Source organism: Xyrauchen texanus, chromosome 10 (genome assembly GCF_025860055.1).
Source record: "Xyrauchen texanus isolate HMW12.3.18 chromosome 10, RBS_HiC_50CHRs, whole genome shotgun sequence".
Classification (NCBI taxonomy): Eukaryota; Metazoa; Chordata; class Actinopteri; order Cypriniformes; family Catostomidae; genus Xyrauchen; species Xyrauchen texanus.
In genome coordinates, this window is record NC_068285.1 from 42,027,072 (window position 1) to 42,041,269 (window position 14,198).

Below are 14,198 nucleotides of genomic sequence, written 5' to 3' on the forward strand. Positions count from 1 at the left end.
TAACACAAACAAGTCATATGGATTGCTTTTATGGTGAAACTTCCCTTTAATTCATGCATAAACAGCCTATGTAAGCACTGACATGATCGCGCAGGAAATCAACACGCTGCTTCCTAAAGGCTACCCCACACTTGAGTTAAAAGGCTCCCTCACTTGGGGTAAAAGGCTCCCTCACTTGGCGTAAAAGACTCCCTCACTTGGGGTAACAGACTCCCACATTTGGGGTAAAAGGCTCCCTCACTTGGGGTAAAAGTGTCCCACACTTGGGGTAAAAGGCTCCCTCACTTGGGGTAAAAGACTCCCTCACTTGGGGTAAAAGGCTCCCACATTAAGTTAAAAGACTCCCTCATTTTGGGTAAAAGTCTACCTCACTTGGGGTAAAAGGCTCCCACACTTGGGGTAAAAGGCTCCCTCACTTGGGGTAAAAGTGTCCCACACTTGGGGTAAAAGGCTCCCACTCTTGGGGTAAAAGGCACCCACACTTGTGGTAAAAGTCTCCCTCACTTGTGGTAAAAGGCTCCCTCACTTGGGGTAAAAGGCTCCCACACTTGGGGTAAAAGACTCCCACACTTGAGGTAAAAGGCTCCCTGACTTAGGGTAAAAGTCTCCCTCACTTGGGGTAACAGATTCCTTCACTTGGGATAAAAGATTCCCACACTTGGGGTAAAAGGCTCCCTGACTTGGGGTAAAAGACTCCCACACTTGGGGTAAAAGACTCCCACACTTGGGGTAAAAGACTCCCTCGCTTGTGGCAAAAGGCTCCCACACTTGGGGTAAAAGGCCCATAGGGGGTTTAAAATGATATTGTGGAGAAATCGGGGCAATAGGTTTAAAAAAGTCTCCCTCACTTGGGGTAAAAGGCTCCCACACTTGGGGTAAAAGGCTCCAACACTTGGGTAAAAGGCTCACACACTTGGGGTAAAAGGCCCCAAGGGGGTTAAAAGTGATATTGTGAAGATACCGGGGCAATAGGTTTAGGGCACAATTTGTCAACAAATGCAAATAATTTTGAGACACCAAAATGCTTTTTTGAGTAACAAATTAAGATGCTGATTAAAATTTCCTGTTACTTTCTCAAGTATTCTATAAACAATCTAATCTCTATTATGACTGGATGAGTCAATGTGAGTCATTTTTAACCTTTTTAATAACAAATCTATTCACCCCACTTGAAAAACAATGTATTTAATGGGGGTATTTAGCCCTTGAAACAGGGGGCTTTTTACCACAAAATATTATCCTTTCACTTATTGGACAGTTCTTAAATTTTTTTTCATTTAATGACCTTAATAATAATAAGTACTTTGTCTCAAAAGAAATGTGTTAATTTCCAGGATTTTCATTAGCTACATAAATTTTCAACATTTAAAATTAATAACAATGAGATCAAACTGAAACTAAAATCAATCTATAGACACCACACGCAAAGATGTCATGAATCAGGAAAATTTTGCAGTTCACAGAGTCAAACAGGTGTTTAGGAAATTCCTGATTCCTGAAATTCCATTTTTAATGCTGTTTAGTGTTTTGGGAGAAAATAAAATCAGTGCAGCCTTTACAACCGTTGTACCCAAGCACGTTAGGGGCGGCTATGGCTCAGGTGGTAGAGTGGCCTTGACCATACGTTATCAACTGAACACAATTTATCAATGCCTATACGGAATTATAAAAATACCTAAATTATACAGCTCATATCAAATGAAGAAACTGTCCAACCAGTCACGATAGAGGAAATTAATTTATTCAAGAAAATTAAACACATACTGCATCATCTCACGACCTTATCGCCCCATAAAAAGCACACAAAAACCCCCAGATATACAATGTATAAAGCAGAGTTGGGAATAAACTATACTTTAAAGAAATGAGTGCAAGCATCAACAAAGGATTTTCAGATATATATATATATATACACATACACACATTTTAAAAAGAAAACAAACTCTTTTGAACTACTTTAAGTTATTTATTAAGGTTAATTTCACTCATTCAATTATTATTAAAAACTTTTAGTTACTCATTTCAATTAATTTGTAGGGAAATTTAGCGATGGCAATTTGCCTGAAAGGAAACAAAAACGTTCGGATGTCTCACACACAATTAAAACATGGTCAGGAGTAGGTGTAAATTTAGTTTGTACCAATGAACAGTTCGAAAATACGAAAACTTTATTTCAAAACAGCTTAATGAATGATTTACACCAAAATGTGTTCTGCTCGTGTTTCTTGAACAAGGCCCATTGTCAAAGTGAAAACAAGGGTGAGAGATAACTGTTTAGTGCTTTTTTAAAGATTGTTTGACAGAATAGTGTGGCGAGAGGTGGGCGTGTCTTCCTCGAGGTATTCTGACCTTTTGCTCACATGACTCAAGTTATTGTTATTACTTACATTGTTCATGAGGACCAGATGCCTGAACAGGAGGGGTTCTAAGTGCCAAGCCAGGGATGGCTGCATATGATTGGCTGGGATGTGGAGAACGTTCTAGAGGTCAAAGGGCAGATACCTCCAAAGAGAAGACACCATCTGGCTCACTGATGACTCACAGTCTCTCATTTTGTTCTAAGAAAAAAAAGATCAATATATAGCTGCATCATAACAGTGCACCAACACACACACACACACACACACACACACACACACACACACACACACACACACACACACACACACACACACACACACACACACACACACACACACACAAAAGTGTTAGAATCGCACGACTCTAGAGCTACTGTGTACAACAGCAATGTTATTCTGTTTATTAATGAGCACCTTCATGAGCTTTAGCTATTGATTTTATTCAGATCCTGTTTTATTTAATTTTGTTTTCATACATTAGAATTTTGGCCCGTAATATGCTATTTAGTTCCTAACACTAAGACTTTTTGTCCTTACCAGATGTGATCGGGACAAGTGACAGGATATTTTGCTGCTCACTTGTTTTCTGTTTCTATGGCATCATGCTGGGTAGTTCCTCCTCCATCCGTGTTAAAATCGTATTGTTCGAAACCCACCTCCCCATAACTGTATACTACCGGTACACATTCTGTATGTGCTCTTATCGGATATGATTGTGTTGCATCACACAAAAGTGTTGCTTTCAGAGTGGACAGACATTCTTTTTCACTGCAAATAGAGTGCAAAAGTCAAATTCCAGTATTTCTTTCCATAGGTGAACTAATTATTAATAAAAAGATGCAGTCACATCTACCTTTGCACAGCAAAATTCTGCAGGCAAAGAAGGGGTGAGCAGATGTTGTGCGCGTGTGAAACCAGCAAACTAGGGAAATCCTTCACCACTGGAAGTCCGTTGCGACAAATTCATGATTGCGAGAATTCCTGTTGAGATAACTGCATTTCGACAGGAATTTCAAGAGGTGAAGATAAATGTCAGACCTACCATGAGCTTTGAGATTGTTAAAAAAAGGTATGCTTCTGTTAAAGCCATCAGTATGCATTATTTAAACTTAATTATGATATATAAATATTAAAATCACGTTTAATTGTGGAATTCCTGGTGAAGAACTACATTACCCATGATCCAATCAGAGAATGAATGATGAATGATCCAGTCTGTGAATGATGCAATCGACTCAATTTCCCTACACTCTCTAACTACTTCTATAACTGTATATCAGAATATTTTCCAGTGTATCTTAAATGTATTATTTCTTTACTTATTATCAACAACTTTAAATAAATAATTTTACATATTTCCATAGTTTTTAATCTGATTATGTAATTCACAATGCTTTATAGTTTATTCCCTTACTAAAGACTCTTAATACACAGTCTGTCCTTGTCCTTTGGTTTAATTTTTAAATCCTTTTTGTGCTTCAAATTCAAGTTTGCAGTGTTGTGATTCACCTCTGAGCTGATTGGTTTGGTTCATTGCTTAAAGGGATAGTTCACCCAAAAAATAAAATTCTCTCCTCTTTTACTCACCCTCATGCCACCTCAGATGTGTATGACTTTTGTTCTTCTGCAGAAGACAAATTAAGATTTTTAGAAGAATATTTCAGCTCTGTAGGTCAATGCACTGTTTTACATTTGAATCTCAGAATGTTATATATCTCATTAGAGACATTTTTACACTGGATAGTAATGTTAATAAAAATGGATAATTGCAAGGTAATAATAAACGACTGTGATTGGCCCATCCTGGCCAATGCAGATAAAAGTAACAGGCACCACATGATACTGCCATCTGTGCTAGAGGGGATTGTGCAACACTAGTTGGGTTATACAAACTCGTACAATGGAGGGGTGTGTTCCTTTTTTTGCGAGATTCTGATAGACTCACAATCACAACAATTGCAATTGCAAGGTATCTTATTTTAAATTTGTTTCAGCATTGATAATATATATATATATATATATATATATTTAAACAATATCACACGAGAGCGCTATATGGCCCTACATCAGCACTGCTGTGATTCGGGCCATATAGTACGATTGTATGTGTGATATTGCTTATATACAACAGTTCAATGAATTAAGTAAATGTAAAAAAATATAGTCAAAAAAGTATGGTCATAAAAACACATATGTGCATGGAACTACTTACTTATGTGATGGATCAGAATCTGCCGTTGCTGGTTCAAAACAAATGATGCGTTCAAGCCTTCGTTAGTAATTCAAAAAGTATCGTGGCTTGTGCTGTTTCTAACAAGTTATTGGATAAACAAGGATGTGTGTGTGTGTGTGTGTGTGTGTGTGTGTGTGTGTGTGTGTGTGTGTGTGTGTGTGTGAGCGAGAGAGAGTGAGACGAAGCGTGTGTGATCACCTGTTGCAACACCCAAGCAGAGATGCTGTCAGCTTTCTGAAGATCAGCTTTCTCAGTGGAAAAATAGCCGTCCAAGTGGGAGTAATTCTCCCTAATTCACGGTAGCCGGTACGAAAGAGTCATTCACTATAGAAACCTCAATCTCCTCCATTTTAAACAGTGTGTCCACTCCAATGTGGAAAGTCCTATAAGAGCTAAGCGCCTTCAGTTTGTGTAATTAATCAGTCTGTTGTGTCTCTCCGCTGTGATGAGCCTTAATGCTGAAGTTGTTCGTTTAAAGGCTTTAAAGCTGTTTCCAAGCTTTAGTTGTGTAGTAGTAATACAAGCGATCATTAAGATTTGTTGAATGTAAATGGCTGATGCGGATTCACTTCACGTCACATAACTGGCTCATATCACATATAAAAATGATCTTTTGCCACCACCTGCTGGCTAACATATGTAATGTAAAAAAAAAAGACAAACCATCTATAACCCGCAACCTAATTCTATGCCAGTTGTGAAAAGTCAAGTGATGGACAAAACATGTTAAATATGCAGTGTATGAAATTGCAAATAGGTAGCAAATAGCAAGCTTTGAAAAAAAAAAGGCTTATCCAGAATAAGGACCTTAATCAGAACATGCATGTAAACATGGTCAGTAAAGCTTCACAAGGCCTTGCTCTGTTTAGCCTTATTGGAAAGAGGGGTGTTTGGTAAAGTATAATGTATCTTTGAATCTTTAGCTTTTATTTTAGTTGCAGATAGGATATAATTTGTGGTGCAGGAGGAAAGATTAATTGATGGGGAAATAGAAAATGCAGTCTATGTGTTATATTGAATATTCTTGAGTGTCCAGTGATGAATAGATTCACAGTGCACCACACAATGGGACATTCTCTCCTGTACGCTCCTGCATGCTGGCTGAGCAGATTCTGCTGACGGTGGACTTTGCCATGTGTGGCTTAGTAGTACTGACTATTCTTGAAAATTCCCTAAAAAATGCCATCGAAAACAAAGAATGCAGAGTTCCACAAGACAAAGGGAGTGTGTTGCAAGTTTCTCTGATTAATGAGACTCATTGCGATTGAAAAAGCCTCCATTTCTTTTCTTCGTTTCCATAATGAGTTTGTTTTCTCCTAACTTGTGTTGCTGATGGTAACTTTTGCTTCTCTATTACTCTTTCTGTTTCTTCTTTTCATATCCACTTATTTGGCGATGTTCAAAATTGAATTCTAATTTACTGTTTGGTAAATACTACACTGTATACACTGTACACATGCCTGCCATTTGTTAGAAAATACTAAAACAGTAGATATTATTTAAGGCCCATTACGGCAAGTCAGTGCACGTGGTGGCCACCTTGGAACAGATAAGCTCCTATATTCTACTTGAATGGGGAAAGATGGAAATCTCTGTATCAAGGTTACATATTGAAACAGAGTACCACATATTAATAGCTACCAAGTGAACTTCATTCACTTTAATGTTAACCTGATCTTAATTTAAAATATCACATATCATTATCCATAATGACACATGAAGTTCATATATGACATATGCGGGATCCTGCCCATTTCTAGGAAATTACTCCATTCCAACATTATGACCTTGCCCATGGAAGGAGGAATAAATGACATGCCAAGGAAAAGTAGGGCGGTGTGACAGATCTTCTCAGCGTTTGGAGTAGCTGGCATCAGGAGACAGACTGCTGACTGCAGGAGAAAGACACTAATGATCCATATCTATCAAGTGCACACTGGTGGGGATGGCAAATTGAAGAGTTTATGTGTGTGTGCATTTGAGTATGAGGGAGGGTATACATTACACTGCATTAATGGCTTTCATACCTGCTATAGGTATATGTCTCTGAGCTTGATGCATTAGAAGCCTCTTCTTAAAAAACACTGTCTTAAACATGTATATTTGATATGGATTCTAACCATTCCTGCACACCTATTGAGTAAGCCTATATTCCAAAACTTAGTGAGATGCCCCCTATCTACATAGGAAGCATCTTCTATTACTGCATCCTAACCGACATGGAAGCTCATACGTGAGTCATTTGTAATGCTCTACATAGGCAAAACTCTAAGCACACAAATAATGCTCCTCACTTGAAGCACTTAGGAGACTCAACTTGACTTGATATGAATGAGCATAAATATACATAGCAGACACACTGTAAAAATGTCAGCTTTCTATTATTTAAAGTGTTTTTGTCAATACTTTAAAGTTTAAAGTAAAAATTCTCTCACTGTCCACCATGTTTATTATTTTCATCAAAGTGCATTCTGGAATTACCTTCTCTGTGAAGGATACAGGCAATACTGCCTAAAAACGTATCTTAGGAGGAAGCATTATGCAACAATATACATTTCAAACAGTAGTAGGCCTAAGCTACATTGCTGTCACATGACCTTATTACGTTGTATGTGAGTGACTTGAAAATAAAACAAAACATTTTTATCAATTTTGTGTAAAACTGTCTGAACGTTCGGCAGTCAAATTAAATGAGAAATAGATATTTAAAAATTGTGGTTGGTAGTAGTTCTGGTGTTCATCAGATTGTAAATGTAAGAGCATTTTGCATTGTGGAATAAAATACCCAGTGCTGTATACTCTGTTGTATTTTGCACATTCTGACAAACATAGTAGTCATTTGGGTCATCTGAGTTTTCAAACAATGTGCATACAATGCACAGCATCCATACCATGTACTGCAGAAATGGTAGGAGTAATATGGTAGTATGCTATTCCAAACATAGCCAAAGCAAAGATCATTAACAGCTGCAGCCAACAGGTCTCCTGTTCACTGATTGGCTAAAGGTAACGAGTGTAGTTTATAAGGGTTCCTCTTGCAGTTTGCCTCCGAAATAATCAAGTGAGGTGTTAACAGCATTTGCTAGATTAGTTTCTGGGGTATTCGTGGGTCTTATCTAAAATGTGTTCTGTATTTTGTTTAAGGTGAGTGCAATGCTGACTTTTAATTTGAAGTTATATTTTTGATTATATATGCTATGAAGTTCTTAAATGGCAACACCCAATTTGTGACATGCCCAAATGTTTTGTTTTTAGAATTCTGTTTGCCTTGTGCCCTGCTTATGTAGCATGCTTGGGGAAATATGAAAGTAAGCCTAAAGCACTGCTGATCTTTTAGCATCATTAGTTTAAGTAATTGTGGCTTGTGTACAATAGTAATTGATAGTTGACTGAACTTTGTTTTTGGTCTGTTTCTAACAGGGAACATGCCAACCACCAATGTGCAAAGAGTTTCCACACATACTTTCCCAGAGATTGGTCCAGATGTTAAACAAGTGAAGAATTTGAATGACCCTGCCCACAGCTTTGTTCATAAACCCAGCAATCAAGGCAACCAAGAACATAATGATGGTTATGTTAAAGAGAGACCGTTTGAAGGGTCAAATGTAAAATCAGATTCAAAAGACTGTCAGACTTCTGCTGAAAATGCTGGCAGTTATGAGTCCTCTGCTTCTTTTCCAAATTTGTCAGGTTTTGGTCATCCCTCTGCTCTGTACGAGTCTCGTACTGGTGTCTTCAACAATGCCCAGCCGGCTAGCCAGCTGGATTATACTTCATCTTGGAGTGGGTCTACCTTGATGAGAACCCCAAACGTACCTGACTCAAAGCCCTCAAAATCCTATGGAATTAAATCTAGTTACAAGGTGCCTAAATCAACTGCTGGATCTAGCAAGATCTTTGTAGTGCAGGCTCCTGAAAATGCATATGGGCATATGGAGTTTAAACCTCAAGTTCCTAGAGAGACAACTTCTGTCTCTCATCTGATTTCACATCAGCATGGTTCTTCCCAAGGTACTAGGGAAGTCAACATAGCCAATAGTACTTTTTGGAGGAAAACACCTGTGCATTCAAGTACCAATCCAATAAAACCTCTTCGTGGTGGACCCCAATTCCCAGGGGTCAAACCTTCAATTGTCAGCTCGGGGCCAATCTTTGTAGTACATGGTGGTATAAGTGAACAAGGTAATGTGGACCACATTAAGCATCCCGATTCTGTAGAACCTCTTGGAGTTTCCCATCATGTTGATCCCGATGTGTCCGCTCAAGCAAGTCAGACCTCTAAAGATGCCCTGAGTGATGGCAGTCAATCTAGTATTTCAAGGAATGAGCTTCGCTACTCCATGAGGGGAAGTCAATACAGTTCCAGCCCTGAGCCAAAAAAAGCTTCTGGAAGTGACCGTATAGACCACAATGGTAAAATTTCAATTGCTAGCTCTAATGAGATTCTTTTGAGGGCCTCTGAAGGTGCTCAAGGTAGCAAGTTGCCCTCTCATGAAGAATCTCATGAAGTTGCTCTGCATCCCAGAAAATTCCAGCAAACCTACAATGTTCATGGCCCATCCCAAAGTAGGTCTCCCATCTATTATTCTGTGAGTGGAAGCCAACCCAATCAAATACTGGAGCCTCTGCACCCCTCTGGAAGCGGGACTCAACATAATGTTGCAAAATCGTCAACCGTGAGTTCTGGAGCAATCCTAACAATGCAGGCTCCTGCAAATGTTCAAAGTAGAACAGCATCCAACAAACCCCAAGTTCCTGTAAAAACCTGCACTAGTATGCCAGGGCGCAGGGCAACTTCTGCGTCTGGTCAGACTGCTCCTCCGTACCAGCCTGTTGAAGCCAGCCAGAATTCGAGAACTGTCCAGGGATCCACTAGAACTTATCCCAGCTTAAAGCCTTCTACAAGTGAATCAAGTTTCAGTTCCACTAAATCCTTTATGGCTGGCTCTAATGAGATCAATACGGTCCGTGTGATGCTTCATAAACAGCCCACAAGCAGCTTTGGTAATATTCAGAACCAATGGGCTTCTGGTGACAATGTTGGTGCTTCCTGCACTTACAGTGGCACTTCCAAAAGTTTCCATGGCCAGAGGCCAGGTGAAAATGTACAGACACCCATTAGTTCTTCAGTTCCTCAATATCAAGTTTCCAAAGTAGGAGGAAATGCAGATACCTCTATGGTTGATGTCATCCCAATTCCAAGTGATCTTGGCCAAGGTGTCATCCGAAGGCTTTCTCGCACATTTTCCAGCAGTAACAGACGAGGTTTGGCCCAAAATGAATCGCCTGTTAGATCCAACTGCATGTTCTAAACCCATAAATTTTTACAAGAAAATAACTAGTAATTGTTCCTCCTTTTACAGCCCTACAAAACCAAGCTCAAGTTCAGAGAGTGGATTCTTCTGCCCCTAGATATGACAAGACCCATAATAGCCTCTCTGGTCTCAATCAAGCCCAGCCACATTCCATGGAGTGAAGCTCTCCATCTAGAAGCAATGCCCAACGCCTGATATAGCGAGTAAAACTGCTTCACATAAGCCAAGGTTCTACACTGAGATTCTAAAATGTTATGGTGTTTATCAAGACACTACTGCAAGTAATGCATTTAAGCCCAGGTTGAGGAGTGGGATAGTTTCACCATTTACGTAATCCATAATTCTCTCCAAACAGTGGGGAATCCCAGCTTCCCATGTGTAATTCAGGATGTTAAAGGCTGTGTTTGGAATGGAACATTAACATACCATTTACTGTATGGTGTTTTTGTATTTGCAAATTTAGTCTGTCATTTGGTTATTCCATGTGTATGGGAAATTTGCATACAGAATACATACTGCAGATATATAGTATGCCTGTATGCAATTCCAAACACAGCCTACAATTATTAAAAGCTGAAAATAAGGCTGTTTTTATTAATTGCATCTATACATGACTCCAGCATGATTTTATTTTTATATATATATATATATATATATATATATATTTCTAATTCTTGCTGTCATGATTGGGTTTGTGTTGGGGAGGCTGTCTGTCATCCAGCTCCAGTCTCTGTGAGGACTCTTTGAAGCTTTGATCTAGTTTGTTGCTGCTCAAAAACTAGCTGTCCTGTTAATTTTTGTCTTGATCCACCATCTCTGAACGACTGTACATTTTAAAACCAATAAAAACATATCTTGAAAGACTACCAGTTATTGTCTTTCTTAAATGATCAACTCCGGTTATGTTAAACATGTTATTACCTACTCTTATAAATGACTGCATTTTATGTACAACAGACATGGTGTGCTTCATTGTCACAGGACCTCAAGTGCATGTTTAATGTTGTGACCAGTTATCTAATTTCTGAATGGCCAATTTTGTGTAAAAGATTCTGGTATAATGAGTCTGGTACAAGTCCTTGCAAACACAACCATCTCCCATGCCAGGGATCGCTGGATTAAATCTCACTCTGGGAAGGTCGAGAAGGACCGGTGACATTAGCTGTTTTTGAACATAACCATTGTGACTTCTGACATTTCTGAGCACATGCACACTTCAGAATAGAATACTAGCCAACTGCATACTGTGCAGTATAATGCTTAAAAAAAAAAATAGTATGTGGTTTGAACCGTTATATTCAATATTGTCATTGTTCGATGTTTAATTCAGTGTGGTGATAAGTAGGGCTTGGTGATCTCAATTTTAAAAAACAAAATCTGATACTTTTAATTTTTCTATATTTAACCTATGTTCTACATCTAGATGATCATGTGCGTGTTGCTAAAAACTGAAAGAAGTTCGGCAAAGTTACACCCAACTAGCTTACTGAATCACGGTCATGAAATCGGTTGGTTGGGAATAATTAGCTGGCTAGCAGCTACCTAGCCTCATTACTGGTTTGCATGACTGCAGGCTAGTTGGCTGTCAAGCTAATATTATACTGATGTATATCGAACAAGACAGCACTGACAATGCAATACAGCTTTCGAATGAACACCATAACTTCAACATCAACACCATTGCCGTTTATGTATCAAGTTAAATGTTCTTAGTGCTGTCACGTCTGCTTTTTAAAAATATTTGTAATTCTAGGCTACAGCAATTACTTGTTCAGGTTAGGTAGATAAATATTGATATCAAACTATGTGAAAGGAAATGTTGTGATAATATTTTTGGCCATATTGCCCAGCAGAGGTGGTTCTAGGATTTTGATCTTATGATTTTGATTTTGGCTCAGCCCCCATTGATGCTATTAGATGTGCACATTTCATATATTCCACTCTTTAGGATAGATGTGTTTTGATTTTACTGTGTTTACAGAAAAAATCTTTATTACACTAAATGTCATCTATACAACAATCAGCCACAACATTAAAACCACATGCCTAATATTGTGTAGGTCCCCCTTGTGCCGCAGAAACAGCGCCAAACCTCGTCTCAGAATAGCATTCTGAGATGATATTCTTCTCACCACAATTGTACAGAGTGGTTATCTGAGTTACTGTAGACTTTGTCTGTTTGAATCAGTCTGGTCATTCTCTGTTGACCTCTCTCATCAACAAGGCATTTCCATCAACTGCCGCTAACTGTTCTGAGTAAATCCTAGACACTGCTGTGCGTGAAAATCCCAGAAGATCAGCAGTTACAGAAATACTCAAACCAGCCGTCTGGCACCAAAAATCATACCACGGTCAAAATCACAGAGATCAAATTTGTTTCCCCATTCTGATGGTTGATGTGAACATTAACTGAAGCTCCTGACCCGAATCTGCTTGATTTTATGTACTGCACTGCCACCACACGACTGGCTGATTAGATAATCGCATGGATAATTGTTGAATGTGAATTCAATGCAAGAGAATGGTGGCCAGACATTTCAAGCCACAAGCACATTAAGGGAGCATAAAGTTATCCATACTACTACAGTGGTTAAATCCATGTCCTCTGAAGCGATTCAGTTGGTTTTGGTTGAGAACAAACCAAATTGTAACTAATTTGAACTGTATATCTTGTCATTGCAATCTCTAGGCACGATCATGATTTCAAGCTTGATTTCACTTTCTAGTGCTTGATGTGCAGAGCCCTAGATGGCGCTATAGGAAGTGTAATCAAACTTGATCTCCAAGGAGACTGCTAATGTCAAGTTTTATTGTTGAAAAAGGAGTTATATTTTGGTCTATGCTCACCCAAAACCAATTGGATCCATTCAGAAGACATTGTTGAAACCACTGGAGTCTTATGGATTACACTTATGCAGCAATTATGTGTTTTTTGGAGCTTCAAATGTCTGGCCACCATTCACTTACATTGAATTGTCCTTCGTAACAGTGATATTCTTCTGAAAATCTTTTTTTGTTTGTGTTCCGCAGAAGAAAAATAAAATGAAAGTCATACACATCTTGGATCGAATGAGGGTGAGAAGATTATTAGAGAATTTTCATTTTTAAATGAATTATCCCTTTAATGGTGCACTCAAGTCAAATCAGAATGATCATATTTATGGGATGAGTGTAAATGAACACCACATACAAATTGGAACATTGAAGGAGAGAGTTGAGTCATATTAATGACCAGAGCAGAGACTTGTGGGGGTGGGCTCTTTTCATTTGGGCCAATAAGCAACCGCCCAAAACACCCTGGCAACTGCAAAGCAATGCGCTGAAACAGTTCAAACAAATGAACAGCATAGTAACAACTAGACAACCACCCAGAACACCCTGTCAACTGCAGAGTCATGTGCTAAAAACACAGAAAACAACTTAGCAACAGCATAGTAACAACCTGGCAACCACATACTGTAGCAATGCCCAACACACAGCAGAGATCACCTTGACAACTGCATAGCATGCCCTAGCAACCATCCAGAAAACCCACATACTGTAGCATAAATATGCTACAAAGCAAATATAACACTTTAGCAACAAACAGAAAACTAGTTTGGCTTGTGCAGAGACCATTTACATCTTCATAAAATATCAAATTATATATTTTTGGACATTTTCATGAGCACTGGTAATTATTCATACACATCATGCCTTGTTTAAATGTAAATGCATGTGATTGACTTTTATATGAACAAGTGTCCTGGAAAGGCAGGAGACTGATCGCACAGCTTCATTATTTCACAGCTTTCATAATGTTTAAGCCTAAATTTATCAAATTAATTAGTTAAAAAGAAAAGAAAAGAAAGAAAGGAACTCACATGAGCAGTTTCTTGTCTTTCCAGTGGCAACAGACGACAGAACACGTAATCTGGCTGCGAATCATTCAGACCGCTTTTTGAATCATTTTGTTCAGTTCAAAGGAATCAAATAAAAAAAATGTTACTCATATTATTCTTTCAATGAATCACACATCACTGCCGCCGATCTGCATGCATTTTTGCACATAGAGCTGTTATTTGTGGTGATCAGTCGGAAAAGTAACGAAAAGGTCTGGAGAAATTTATCAGAGTAAAAGTATAACTTTTCTCTTCAAAATGTAGTGAAGTGAAAGTAAAAGTCCAAAGAAATATTTATATTCAAGTAAATGTAAAATATTAAAAAGCTTTACTTAAGTACAGTAATGAAGTATTTGTACTTCATTACACCTCTAGTAATGCCCATATTTCTCGCTATGTATCACGGAAC

The 14,198-nt window shown here is 38.5% G+C and overlaps 1 protein-coding gene across 1 annotated transcript in view; it reads right to left on the reverse strand.

Moving 5' to 3' along the window:
- LOC127650070 (syntaxin-12-like) overlaps positions 1-14,198 on the reverse strand; it is a 232,927-nt gene that overhangs the window by 177,275 nt on the left and 41,454 nt on the right. The window lies entirely within an intron of this gene.